This window comes from Equus quagga, chromosome 9, assembly GCF_021613505.1.
Source record: "Equus quagga isolate Etosha38 chromosome 9, UCLA_HA_Equagga_1.0, whole genome shotgun sequence".
NCBI classification, from domain to species: Eukaryota; Metazoa; Chordata; class Mammalia; order Perissodactyla; family Equidae; genus Equus; species Equus quagga.
This window is the reverse complement of record NC_060275.1, coordinates 70,607,928-70,623,049: the sequence shown is the minus strand read 5'-3', so window position 1 is coordinate 70,623,049 and position 15,122 is coordinate 70,607,928. Positions and strand designations below refer to the sequence as shown.

Here is a 15,122-nt window from a genome sequence, read left to right as displayed (position 1 = left end):
AGGGCAGTGCCTGGTGTATTTTTAGAACTTAGATAATGGTTGTTTATTAACAAAGATCGAGGAAGTCTTAATTCTAAGTTTCAATAGTTTTGCTCTGGTGGACTCCTGGTGTGACACAGCTTGTCCTCTCTGGTGTCCTTTTGCCCCTGTGGTAAATATCAGCACTTGCCTATTTGCTGTCTTATTGCCAAAAGGATTCTGCAGCTCAGGAAAACTAAGAAACCCATAGTAATTAGACAGTGGTTTGTGGGAGGGAAGGTATTGGGATGTAACGTTTCCTTTCTTGTGCAAGATGAAAAATTATCATTTTAATTCATAGGCTTCTTAGGAAATTCCTGGTTATTGTGGCTCTGGAAAAGCCAACATACTTCAATATTTTTCCTACCTTATTTCTATAGATATACTTGGATGATTAGTGGAATGAGTACTTTTGGTATACTTATTTCTTGTTCATTGGCAGCTGAAGTATCAATCTACTCTTGGCTTCTGAATCAGTGCATTCCTCATTATGCTCATTTATCAGTTAATTGACTAATAATGGAGTTCTTATATAGCTAGTATTAAAACCTGTATAGAAAAGATGTGACACATGGTCTTGCTTTTTAAGGAGCTTCTAAGCTAGTTGAAATAAGACTTCTGAGCCATTGGAGAGCAAAGTAGAAGATAATAACATGCTGGATAATTTGCAGCTGTGTTTATAGATGTGGAAGAATGACACGGGCTGTAGGTTTCTGGCAAGTTTTGGTTAGGCAAGCTTTAAGGTGTAGTGGAACTATGTCCATAGTGGAACGGAGTCTTTATCTTCGTTAGATTCAACGACTGGAGGTTAATAGTGGCTTACTGGATTCTGAGATCTTTTCTGTGTGATCTGACCCTAAGTGAAGAAGGGAGCAATGTAGCAATTCCAACCTAGCTATTTGTGACAGCTAAATACTTGCTTTTATTGTTCAGATACTCAACCTCTATTTAAATAAAATACTTAAACAAGGGGTGCTAAGTAGCAGAGAGCATTTTCGCAAACAATATGCAAAGGCATAAAGCTCTTGCTGGAGTTTTGATAATGCTGACCTCACACTAGGACTGAGTGTCATTCCAAGCCCTAGGGCTTCTGCAAGCCTGCTTCCTTAGAGCCCTACCTTCACTTTTTCTTTCTTTTACCTCTTTTTCTTTGTCTCTGTACCTTTCTTTTTATCTAAGATGATCCACCACTAAAACGTGGATTGTTCTCCAGATGGTGTGTATCCTAAGAATCCGAGATACTGCGTTATTGTTTGCACTGTAGAATTCTGCATTCAGTAAGTAATAACTGGGCTTTACTATATCATGGATTTATATATAGATCCCCAAGAAAATGGGTATACATTTATCATTCTTTTTGCAAGAATGAAAGCTTCTTCTAGAATTCTTGTGAAATGTCTCTTCATTGCATGAAACCAACTTGTTTTTCATTATAGATGCCCCCAGCTTTGCTTATATGTATGCTCAGTTAAGTATGTTTGTTTCTTTCCTTGTTTGTTTGGATAAGTGTAAGTCAGTTGCTTTTTTTTTGGTTCCTAGACACAAGCAGTGGTAAGTTTTAACCTGATAAATAATATGAACCTGTGATATCATTTTGTCCCCCCTTTTTACATACTTCTGATCAAAAAGTCATTAATTAAACTTCAAGGAACTTCTGTGTTTTCTCCATTTTCTGGAAAACATCCATCCCCTTGACAGATTCACTTGATGGAGGGACGAGGGTTTCTCATCTTTACGTATTTCTAAGGTTTGGCAAAATAATTTGGGCAGTAGCAAACCATTTAGCATTCCTCAGAGGGCATCAGATCCCTTGTCCCATGCTCTTCCTTGTTCTGAAAAAAGGAAACCTCTCTATGCAACTCTTTTCTTTTTGCCTGGCCAATGCCTACCTGTACTTTACCACATGCCCTTCCTTTCCTGGAGCTTTCCCTGTCCCTTTCCTGCTCTGTCCACCTCACCTCAACCTGGGTTATGTGACCCTCCTTTGAATTGTGCATATCCAAACCAAAGCGTTGATCACCTAGGACTTTAAGGGTCTCTGCTCGCCTTCTCTGGCTTCCCTCCTCACCCCCAAATGGTCTGATTGCCTAAAGAGCCCAGGAAAATGATCTGCAGCTGATGAAGATGTGAGCCTGGCGTATTTCATTAGATGGGCTCTTAGAAATAACGCTAGATGAAATATCATGGGCTTATATTAGGTTGTTCCCATAGCACCTCTGTACATTTTAATTGACCTTTCAGAGCTTTGCTTCTGAAAATGAATCCTGGAATTGGAGAATTTTATGGATGACACAGACCTTGGGTCACCCCTCTCCCCTTGCCTAGAGAGATTGTGCACTGCACTGGCCCTTATCTAAATTGTGATCATTTTTTACAAGCACTTGATTTAGAATTTAATTATTGTAGGCAGTTTAGAATAATGTTTAAGAGCATGGGCTCCAGAGCCAGGCTGCCTGGGCTGGAATCTGGACTTTACCACTTACTAGATGTGTGACCTTGACCAAAGAACATAACCTTCCTGTTCCTCTGAAAAATGGGAATGTTAACAGTACCTATCTTACATGGTTGTTGCTGGAATCCGGTGAGATGGTTGCATGTATGGCACTTGGAACACATAGGAAGAACACCATGATGTTAACCATTATTATCATCTTGTTCAAAAGCAATAAGTAGACGTATTAATTTACTAAACTAGGGAGGCTAAGTTTTATTAAATGCGTATCTGAAGTTTATGGTTTAGAGAATTGATGAAGCTGGCCTCGTAAAGATAGGATTCTCTGATTATTTTCAGATAACTGCAGGTGTGCTATGTTTTCTGCAGGATAATTCGTAAGGCATGAAGCTGGTTTGAAACTACAGTTTATGGGGAAAGAATAATGTAGCATTTTCAACATAAGGTAAACTTCCAGGGGTGACGTCATTAAACAATAAAAAAATAAAAAGGCAACTAGAAAAAAAAAACCCTCAACTCCTTTCTTTCATTCCTCTCCTTGGATTATACAAAAGACTTATCAGGATCTTGGTTTTCATGAGTCTTCTTTTTGTATCAAATATATGACTTGCTTTCTTTTGAAGTGACGTTTTGTATACCTCTTACCTCAGTGCCTGTATAGTCAGGCGTCGCTTACTGACAGGGATACATTCTGAGAAACGTGTCCTTAGGCGATTCCGTTGTTGTGCAAACATCTTAGACTGTGCTTATACAAACCTAGATGGTATGGCCTACTACACACCTAGGCTGTATGGTACTAATCTTGTGGGACCACTGTTGTATATGTGGTCCGTTGTTGACTGAAAGGTCGTTATACAGCATATGACTGTGTTTGGACCTTTAGAATACTAACATCTATATTACTGAAAATATTATTAACATTGCCATCTTTTTTTCCCCAAAATGTTGCTATCATTTGTCCAGGTGGAACAAAGTTAGAGGCTACCTGTTGGGCCTGTAACATTTTTGCTGGCTTACTTCATCAGTAAAACGTTTTTGAGTATGCTTCCCTAATATGTGAATATATTTTTAAATGATTTACATGTTCTTAGAGATGGTATTAAAAATGTTTGGGAAGAAACCTAAAAATAGAAATACCTTAAGACCCAGCTATCCCACTACTGGATATCTATCCAAAGAACTTGAAATCAGCAATTCAAAGAGACTTATGCACCCCTATGTTCTTTGCAGCATTATTCACAATAGCCAAGACATGGAAGCAATCCAAGTGCCCATCAACTGATGACTGGATAAAGAAGATGTGGTATATATATACAGTGGAATACTATGCAGCCATAAAAAAATGACAAAATTGTCCCATTCACAACAACATGGGTGGACCTTGAGGGTATTATGTTAAGCGAAATAAGCCTGATAGAGAAAGACAAACACTGTATGATTCTACTCATATGTGGAAGATAAACAAACACATAGACAAAGAGAACTATTTAGTGGTTACCAGGGGGAAAGGGGGTAGAGGGTGGGCACAAAGGGTGAAGGGGCACACCTGTAAAATGACTGACAATAATGACCAACTGAAATTTTACAATGTTGTAAACTATCATAACCTCAATTGAAAAACAAAAAATATTTGAGCAGACCTGTGGATCTCCACTGAGAAACCATTAGAACATTTACTGTAGCGTTTTGGCAGGGACCTGGAGGCATCGCAGTTTGCCAGGTGTTGATCATTCAGTTGCCACATCATAGGCGGTCCAGGGAATGCTGGAGTGGTGATGGGTGAGTGGGAGTATACTCAAAGTGCTTGAGGCAGTGGCTGTTTGCCAACCTGTAAGGAAGCATTTTAGCCTTCAGAACTGGTGCCTATCAGCTGAGTCTCAGCTGGAGTATCAACTTATGAAATATACTAGAACCAACAAAAAAGAGGAGCCATAGAAAATGGAATCTGATATTCTAATAATTTTTTCCTAAACCCCATTTGATCATATTGTGTACCCCTGGGGTGCCCATATTCCTATTGGTAGATCCTTGGAATAAACTAGAACATCTGCCTTTTAGACCTGCCAGAGTAGAGCTTTATTGATTAAAAAAGAGTTTTGAATATTCGGTGAGGCTGCCTTTCTTTTATTTTTTGGAAAGCTTCCTTTTATTTTACTTTTAAGAGAAAGGAATAGCAGATCTTTGCTACACATGTCATTAACTGCCACTAAATTGACACAAATGTTGACAGTTATTGTGAGAACTGTTTCAAAGCTAATTATGTTAATTAGAATGTAACATACCAGTAATTGCATGTATTCAAACATCATACCATCACTTTTTGTATTTTCTTCTCCAGATGTAAGACATTCATTCATTTGCTGCTTGAAAAGCTGTAGAATTATAGCTAAGATAACAAATAATTGCCAGCAAATAAAATTGGTTCTTTAGAAATATACTCTAATTGGTTAGCTATGTAAAAGACAGAAACAAATGTTAGCATGTGAAGCTTGTAAATTAGGAGCATTGCTTATGAAATCCTTAGTTTTGGGCTTTTCATTTAAATAAGCCTTCTTATTGCAATTAATATTATCGTTTGGTTTATGACCCTTAAAAATTATATTTCCTCTCAGCATTTCTTGGAGTTCTAATTTGGCTTTCCTGTACATGTTAGATGATTTGCAATTTAGATTTTAATTTGATTTCCATTCTTTAAAATGCCATTTTTCTTATATTTCATTTTTATTTAAAGCATGATTCTCTGTGTACTTGTGGAAGTGAGGCATATACAAACTACTGGGAAAATCAAGCTTTTAAAGTGAGCTGAGAACATAAAACATTTTAATAGGAATCTCGCGTAACTAAACTAAGTGTTTGAGAGCCCAACCAGAGAATTATGGCTCTTTGGAAACGAACTTTATGTGACACGGTGTTCCTAGTTTATCCTCTGTTATTGTTCTTTAGAAAATAGGGTTTCTATCATAGATTTTAAATCCTCACCACTTCTTATGTATGTGGAGTGTTAAATACGCCTCTGCCTCATGATTTGGGGGCCATGGCTGTTTGAAGACAGAGTTTCGGTCTGTGTAGTTGTTAGAGTTTTGAGTGTATTTTTTTCTATTGAGAATTTCGATGTGTGTCCCTCTTCTAAATTGAGTGCGTGTGGATTTTTTTTTCCTGTTGTGAACCACATAAATCAGCCCAACACTTTCAATGCCGTGACCTTAATTCTCTAGGTTTTGCAATAGGCCTTTCTCAAGTGAGTGGACTCATAGTCTGGCTCTAGTGTGTTGTGCTCCGAAGGGAAGAGCATTTCTTCTTAACCCCTTACAATGATCGTGGGTAATTCTGCTGGCAGGTGCTGTATTCTGCCTATTTTTCTGCTAAGATTTTTGTTCATTGTTTTTGGGGCTCCTGTCATCCTTGGCATACAGGTCCTTTGTTCTTGCTTTGTTTACTAACTGTTCTTCAGCACATAGCAGGTGATGAAAGAGACCGGCATGTTTGGAGTTGGGAAACTTAGGACTGAATTCCAGTAATGACATTCCTTGGCTCAGTAATTTGGGACAACTGTCACTTAACCTCCTTGAACCCTGATATCCTCATTAGTAAGATGGAAATGGTTAATCCTGACAGCATTGTTGTAACAATTAAAGAACATAACATGTAACAGAGCTAACTGCTAAGTATTAGGCACTCTTTGTGTTTCTCTGTTTCTGGGCTCTGTATGCTGTAACGGTCAATTTATCTATTCCTGTGCCAATATCCCACCTTCTTAATTACTGTAACTTCATAACAAATCTTATTAATAACTGGTCAAGAAAGTTCCCTTGTGTTATTGCTGTTCTTTAAGAGTGTTGGCTATTTTTGGCATGTTTATCTTCTGTATAAATTCACTTGTGAAGTTCCACAAGCTGATTGAGATTTTGATTAGAATTACATTAAATCCCAAGATCAATTTGGGAAATTGACGTTTTTATGATGTTGGTTTTACTATTCTGGAGCATAGTATATTGCTCCATTTACTTAGGACTTCTTTAATGTTTTTTAATAAGCTTTTATTCTTTTCTACAGGAAGAATTTGTATTCTTTTCTTACATTTATTCTTAGGCACTTTAAATAACACCCTTTAAAAATAAGCATGTATGCCTGTTTGCTAATGTATGGAGATTCATTTGGCTTCTGTATATTAATTGTTAAATTAATCAACCTTACTAATTCTTATGGGTCCTTATTCATGTGTAGATCTGGGGCATGGGATTTTTCTGAAGACAGTGCAGACAATGATGATCTGCAAATAATAGCTTCATTTCTTTTTTTTCTAATCTTTATAGCTTTTATTTCTTTTTTAAAAATCTTACTTCACTAACCAGGACTTCTGGGATTCTGTTGAATAGAACTGGTGATAGCATACATTGTTGTCTTGTTCTTAAACATAAAGAGAATGCTTTGAACATTTCATATTAAGTATGATGTTTGCTGTGGTGCTTTTCTTTTTTTTCTTGAACTTATTTTTGTTAAGGAATGAAAGAGCAGTTCAGCTTATTATTCTTTTTCCAAGTGTCCAGTCAGTTTATTCCTGCACTGGCGTTGAGCAACCTCCCTTTCCCCCTAATGTATAATACCACTTTTAGCATATACTAAATTCCCAAGTATGTTATGAGTCTATTTCTTGATTCTGTTCTCTTCCTTGGGTTTGTCTTCCTGTATTTATATCATATCATCTAATTCCTGTAGTTTCATGCTATTTTTAACATCTAGTAGGGCTGGTAGGGAAATCTCACATCTCTTAGTTAAATTTATTTTCAGTTGCATTTAAAAGACTTCCCCTCATTTTAACATTTTTTTTTAATCTCTGGAAATAACTGCCTCATTTTCTTTGAAAGCCAGTGAGAGAAAAAAAAATCATCCCTTGTGAAAATATGAAACATTTGCTGCTTTTATAAGATGATAGTGCTTTTGAGTCGTCAATAGGGAGAGAAACCGTTCTTTTGTCAGGTTTCTATGGTCAGCCTCCTGGTCCCTGCACTGTGCAGCGTCAGGGCATCATTTTCTCCTGGGTTTAATGTGGAATTTTCTTGAGGAGTCACGAGACACATAACCCTGAACCAGCTGCCCCCTGGAGCAGGACTTGCTGATGGCTGCGGCCGCCAGCCTCAGAAGCTGGAGCTTACTGGGAGCAGGTCTACAAAGGCTGGGGATATTTGCAGAGGCAAGAGTTGGGAGTGTGAGGTCCAGCTTTCCCTCTCGGTGTGGAGATTCGCCTGCTTTGCCAATCCCAGGGGATACTGCCTTAATTTCATGAGGGAGTGACCAAGCTTCCTTATAGCTTGCAGTTGTGAAATCATAAAATGGCATTCCCAGCCAGGCAAGCTCTAGAGATGTTTTCTGCCATAGAAACTTTTTCTTGTTGGCAGTGTCACAGAGGCAGCCAAAGGAGAAGTATAAAGTTAGTGACTGCACCACTTTGCTGGGCACGAGCTATTTTCCCAAACTGTCTTTATCCTGAGTTATTCACAACGTCCTCTGCCTCTTGTGCTGATGAGAAGGACGTGCTCATGGGGGTTGGGCACTGACAGCACACAGGAGTAATTCCCGTCATCCATCAAGCCTGACAACCCTTGGATTCCTCGCCCTGTCAGAACAGGGAGAGGCTTGAGCAGGCTTGAGTGGTCCCCACTTGTCTGGCATTTTAAACAAATCTGAATTTGATATGAAGTTAACTAGATGCAGCCGAAGTTGCTGGTGGCAACAGTTTTCACTAAAGTCCTACGCTTATAACCTATCCCATAAGGCTGTCAGATGTGACAAACGTGCGTCTGAATTATGACCATCATCTGAGGCTGTCACCACAGAAAGCTCTTCATTAAGAGAAAAAGATTAGGAATCTGATCTGAGGGGAAATGGAACCGCATCTTTGATCAGGTAGAACTTTATTTAGCTTTCTATCCCAGGAGTCTTAGATCCAGTTGATCACTTGGGAAATTCAGGATTAGGTAAGTTCTCTGTTCTTTATTTTAAAAAATAAAGTTTATTTTTCTATCATAAGATGATAAATTCCCATAGTAAATTTAGAAAATTTTCTTAAAAGGTGGAGATAAAAATCATGCATAATATACAACGATGCTTAATATCTTTTCCCTAAACATAGATTTTCGTGTTTTTTTCATGCATCCTGGTAACTTGTGACAGCACGTATGCACTTGTCCTTGCTCACATCTCTAGTTTTCCCCAAGATGCCAGTCTTGGGCTGGTTACCTGTCTGATCTTAGTTTCTCCCTTTGGCTTTTTTTCTGCCCATTTTCCTTTTCTATAGTTCACAACTCTGGCAGTGGAACTCTCAGGGTTTCCATGTCTCAGCGGGTGCTAACCCTTTGTCCCAGGTGCCCCGTCTGACCGACTGTTGCTGCTCATCTTTTATTCATGTGACCTCGTCCCTCTCATTCTTCTATTTCCTTGCACCCCACTTTCCTCTCACAGAGGAGTTTACATTCTAATGCCCATGGGAATTGTGGAGCTGAAGGCACTGTGTAGTCGAGCATTTCCCCCTTGCATGCCCTCTCCTCAGACAAGCAGGGGACCTGGTTCCTGAAAGAATGTGTCCCTCAGGCACCTGCTTCCCTAAGACTGTGAAGTCCTCCGCTTCCACTGCCATCAGCCCTTTTGTGTTGGCTGCATTGATATCAAAGCTGATATCCCTAGATATCTCTAGATGGCAGCATCTACCTCCCTCTGCCTTGCGGCTAGAACAGAAAAGAACAGTTGACTGTAGCCCTGAGGAGGATGTGTAGTGTGTCGCCCTGGTCTTTACCGCGCATGCTTCCCCTTGCCCTTTCTTCTGTTTCCAAGTGCATTTGAAACTCTGTGGATGGTCATGAAGGGGGAATACCTGCTACATCCTTTTCCTGGGTTCTTCATCAGTCTCCAACTGGCAAAGCCAGAGACATGAATCAAATTATTCAGTTGCGTTTTGTCCAGTGGAATTTTGTTGTGAGGGGCATTGCTTTAAAATGTAGCCTGAGGTTTTTCGTTAGTAATGTTTTTAAGGAATGCTCTGGAGGGCTGGTGGGTAGTGCTGGCTTGAGGCAGGAACCAAAATGCTAGATGCTGGGTCCTGTTCTCCCAGTTTTGGGCAAGCCCTCTGCTTTGTGAAGCTGAGTTTGTTTTTGAGCAACTCAGTTTAACATTGATGTCAATATATGCAGCCCCAAATCAAATTATATTGTTTCCTGGTTCAGAATACTTTAAAGATAAACATAATGCAGAGTTGAAATCAAGTACAAGAGAGTGTTTAGCTTTTTCAAAGTGTCTACATTATTATGTTGGAATGTTTGGCTAGTTGTGATTTTTCTTTACCTGTCTGTTCCCCCGTGAAACTTTGGGCACCTGACAGCCCGTGTCTGTGTCCCCTGTTGTCCTCAGTCAGGCCAGCACCCACGAGGTGCTCCTGGAGCCTCCCTCACGCTAACAGCATCCTCTTTGCCCCACATTTGGTCGTGGCGCTGATACTGCAGCACAAACCGTTCATCTCAGAATATTTAAACACACATTCTCTTTGCCTCAACTTCCATGTTCCGGTGGAATTGGGTTCAATCGGTATAAACAAAATATCTAACAGCTCAGCAAGCGCCTACACTACATTGGATGTGGTGCTTGTGTCCCTGGTTAGCCTTTTCTCTGCTGCTGTGGAAATTAAACCCAGGCAATGAGATGAGCCAGACTCTGAATCATAAGGTGCATTTGTGTGCTTTATTGGGAAATGTGCAGGTTGGAGAGGTGCTCCTTACCTGAAGGTTGTTTTTAAAATGAGACCCAGGATTTCTCCCAGAGTTAGGAGGGATCGTTCCTAACTGCAGACCCACCTATTGTGCACCAGCACGTGCACCCTTCACCCTGTGTTTTTTGTTCTTGGTGCCTTTCTCCAGAGTCTGGAACTGAAGTGCCTTCTTCCCTCCACAGGATGTGGCATTTAGACAAATAGCTTTAGACTCAGAGGGAAGGGTGTATTAATTCATCTGGGAGAGAACGTACAAGGAGCTGGCTCTTTGGGCATTTCTTTAGCGATCACTAATCGGAAATGCTCTTCCCACGTGTTTCTTTTCTAATAAATAAATAGGGGAGCCCTGAGTTCCAAATAAACACATAGGGGAGCCTTGTGGTCATCCATGACAACAATACGAATTCAGAACTGTATAGCTGTGATTGGTAATCAGTCAGCAGCACCCTCACCATGTCCTCATTTGGGGGATAATCTGCCTTGGAGGAGGGAAAACCTCGCTCATTCCGTTGATATGATCCTTCCTCCAATGCTGCCGATGTACATTTTAACAGTAACTTTTTTTTAACACAAGGAGGACGAAAAAGTAAATAGCCTGCAGTGTTGCTACCCTTCTTGACATTTTTTAAAGGTAATACATATACAGTATTAGAAAATTCTAAGAATATGGAAACATATAAAATAAAAAGTCACTCACTTCTCCTTCTTGTTCCTCTCCCCAAGGGTAACCAACCTGTTGCTATTGTTTCTTATTAGTTGTTGCAGATAAAAATTATGTACATGTCCCCATAAATATATACAATTAAAACATTTTATACACTGTTTGAGCCTCGCTTTTTAATTCAATATGAAAATCTCTTGTATCAGCACATACAGCTCTACTGGTCCCTTTTAATGGTGGCACGGTATTTCATCACGTGGACACACCATCATGTAAATTGCCTGACCATTCCTGAGAGGGTGGACTCTCAACCCAGTTTGAAAGCCCTGTGGCTCTGACCTCTGTGACATCTGCTGTGAGAATGCTCGCACACCATTATTGTTGGTTGTAGGATGATTTGTAGTTGTTGGTGAGGTAAGTTTTCTCCCAGTGTTTAATCAGGATGACTTAGAGTGTATTGTGTTGTATTTAAGAAATGCTAGTTGTCATAACAAATGTACTCAGAGTTCTTGCTGGCTTAGATATTTATTTACTATTGTTGTTGTTTACTTCTGTAAACAAGAGAAGTTTGTTTCTTCCTCATCTGCAGGCCATTTTGGCAGAGATGTGCTCTATTCCATGCAGTTATTCAGGGACTCAGGCTGACAGGATGATAGCATCTTTATGTCGCTTCCAAGGTACCCCCTGGATTTTTTTCTTTTCTTTTTTTTGGCTGAGGAAGATTCACCTTGAGCTAACATCTGCTGCCAATCTTCCTCCTTTTTGTTTTCTGTGTGAGCTGCGACCATAGCATGGCGACGAACAGGCGAGTGGTATAGGTCAGCGCCTGGGAACTGAACCTGGGCCATTGAAGCAGAGTGTGTCAAACTTAACCACTAGGCCAACAGGGCTGGCCCTCTCCCCTGGGTTTTGATACCTAGATAGTAGTAGTATTTGGAGAAGGATTGCACGGGAAGTGTTAGTGGGCCAGATAGTGAAGGGTGGCACACATCTACCCCATAGTCCATTGTCCAGAACTCAGTCTTGTGACCACACCCAACTGCAAGAGAGGCTGGGAAATGTATTCTAGCTGCGGGCTCAGAAAGGAAATGGTTTGATGAATAAGTAAATAGCCAGTTAATATGTCCAAAAACATGAATGGGAGTGCCACCAAAGCATCAGTGGTCACTTGAAGTGGTGCATGTGGCTGCCTTTCTTCTTTGATGTTCTTGGTATTGAGTCTACTAGCCAGTAATTCCAGAAATGATGCTTTCCCCTCTGCTCTACAATTCCTTCTGCCTTTTCCCCCTCTACCCTCATGGTTCTTTAATGACTGCTATAGGGTATTGGCTGTATGCAAAGATCTTAATCCAAATGTGTGGTTGAGCTTGAGAAGAGAGGTAGCACCATGGAATGGGAAGGTTTTTGCTGAGTGCTCCGAAGGACTTTCCTGTGAAAGCGGAAGTTAAGGGAATGCAGCTATGGCTCTACAGAACAATGGTATGTCCTCTCCCTCTGTCCTTCTCTGTGTAACTGTTTGCGGGAAAAACATCACTGGGGCCTTTCCAGGTGATGAGTTTCTGGAATAGAGTGCGGGAGGCATATACAGGAGCTGGGCAGGGGCCCAGAGAATCTGCCAGGCAGAAGTGTGGCTCATGTTGGCCTCTCTGTGCTGCCACCTGGCTCCCTGACAGTTGGTCCCTGAGTGCTGGAGAGAGATGTCAGTAATGCTCTGCCGCCCCCACCTCTGCTGCTGAGGAATCCCAGCCCGGCTGTGGCAGAGAGTGAACAGTTTATGGGCACGTGCAGCCCAATCATCTGAGAATTAGTAAAGATAATGGAATGCTGTGTATCAAGACTGGGTTTTTTAATGCCATTTTAGAGTGGGAGAGAAAAATAAAGAACAGCTATGTTCTTGGTATATGGATGTGTTTTCAGTGTGAGAAACAAATACTTAAAAGACAGACTCATGTAAGTAACATTCAAACTTTAGCTGAGAAAATAATCCAGGAAATGCTGGGGAAGAAGTACATGGTTCTTACACACCCCCATCCTTTGCCGCTTTTTCTTGTGTTTACTCAAGTAAGTTGTGTCAGAGCTTGGGAAAGCCTCAGAGTATTTCGATAGAACATATGGTGCACTCTGGGTAGGTTAACACCTGTTATCTTATGCATTTTAGTAGTCAGTCATGTCAAGCAAGTATAATCTGGTCAGCATCTTGATTTAGTCCTGTGTTGGGTCCTAGTGGAGTAGTTTGTAAAAGAGGCAAATGGACACATTAAAAGGAATAAAAAGCCCTATTCTGTAGCTCTCAAATGATGAAGGCATTGCACCCTCCTTAAATAATGATACCTGTCAGGTTTTTGGACACTTTTCTAAAAAAGGAGAAGAGAGATTAAGAAGACAGTTGCAAGTGCAACCGGGCCTGGCAGGGAACCTGGTGGCTTTAGGAATCAGTACGGTGATGATATACCTGTGCTGTGACTTATCGAAGCGCCTCAGAGTATTGTCCAGAGGAGTTCTAGAGGGCTCAGAATTTACAAATGAAGCAGTTGATGGCTGACTGTCAACTGCTGCTTATCCACAGTCCAGATCTGTGTTGGAGTCAGAAGGTGGAGAACAGCAAACAACAAAATAAAAGGCCAGAGAGGGCCAATTGGATAATGGCGTGGTCTTCTGCTTTAAAACGTCGTCAATAAATATCGTTACAGTACAGCCAGTGAGGGCCCAGCCGACCGCAGACCACACCAGACCAGGAAGTGTGTCAAGAAACAATCGATAGAAGATGTATTACTGAAAATTAATATTCTGCTGCTGAATTATTCTTATTGATTCAGGGATTTTGAAAGTGGCCAGAGATAATACTACAAACAAAAGCATTTGTATTTCTTGAGCGGACCACCAAAATAACAGAGGAAACCGCATCTCTAACACACAACCTTGAAACAGGGCTCAGGAGGCATAAAACTTGCGTTGTGTATCCTGAAGAGCACCCCTGCCTGGGTTTGCTTAGAGAGGCGGTTATCTTGTGAAGCCACACTTGGTAAAGCTTCATCTGCCGGGCTCGAATCTTTTCTCTCATGGAACCTGTGTTTCGTGATTAGTCAGAAGAAACGTTAACAGCCTAATGTACAAAGAGGGAAAATAGAAATGCTTGTAGTGTGTGAAACAGGATCAGACCTTTGAAGTAGGGGGTGTAAGGCTGAGGGTGGAAAGGGGGATTCTGAGAGGTTGGGAATAGGAGGTTCTTCTGCATTGCCCTTGTGGGTAGTGATGCTGTGCTCCTGTGGGTGAATGTCAGTGGGTTTGGGAGCTGCTGCCCTTGACTGTGCCTGGCTACCTCCTGCTACTCTACTCCCTTCACAGTCCTCATGTTCCCGGTTCTCTCACGTTCCTTCTGAAGTCCCCACCGCTCTTACAGTGAAGTGTATTATTTATAGTGGATAACAGGAGAATGGTGGCAAGAAACGGCATCACAGGGTCTCAGTTTTCACATTTTTAAAACAGAGGGTTTGAAATGAATGATTTCCGGCTCTGAAATGGAATGATTCTCAGCTTCAACTAAGGCCGACCGTCCTTATTGAAGCATTTCCTGGAAAATGTTCATGAGAACTCTTCTGCAGTTCTAGGTTTTTAAAGCAGTCTAATTCCTGATACAAATATTTGTGGGAAATCTTGCTCAGTGTCTATAGTTTTTGACCATTTACCACCTTCTTGTGGGGAGATTTTCATCTCAAGATTTTTATAGTAAGTTGAAAAAAACACTTTAGTCTGCATTGTATTTTCAGAAATAGAGCAAAAAAACTATAGAGAAATGTTCCCAATTGGTGAATGAAGGTGAAGAGTATAAGTGCATATTCATTGTTGTATTCTTTTAACTTTTCTATTTCAAAATATTGGAGAGTAAAAACAAGTGTGTTTTCTTCTCCCTTAAGGAAACTAAGATAAATTAAAGGAAGTGATTTGTTAAATTACTTTCCCAAGGGCAATCAAGAGTTATATGGAAGAACCTAGAATAGATTCCAGTTGCTGAGTTGCCATTCTTGGGTTTTTTAAGCCATATCTCCTCCCTAAAGGAGAGACAGATGTAGGAAGGAGTTTCGTCCAGGTTCTGAGCCTGGCAACATTGCTGGGTATGTCCACTTATAAATTATCCGAGTGGGCAAAGCAGGAGACAGGTCCCCGTGAGCTTTGTAAAACTGCTAATCGAATGGTGTTAAATACATATCCCACCCATTGAGAAGAAATGGTGTTAA

The 15,122-nt window shown here is 40.6% G+C and overlaps 1 protein-coding gene across 7 annotated transcripts in view; it reads left to right on the top strand.

The window, feature by feature from the left end:
• Positions 1-15,122, top strand: part of MAST4 (microtubule associated serine/threonine kinase family member 4) — a 574,884-nt gene that overhangs the window by 206,886 nt on the left and 352,876 nt on the right. The window lies entirely within an intron of this gene.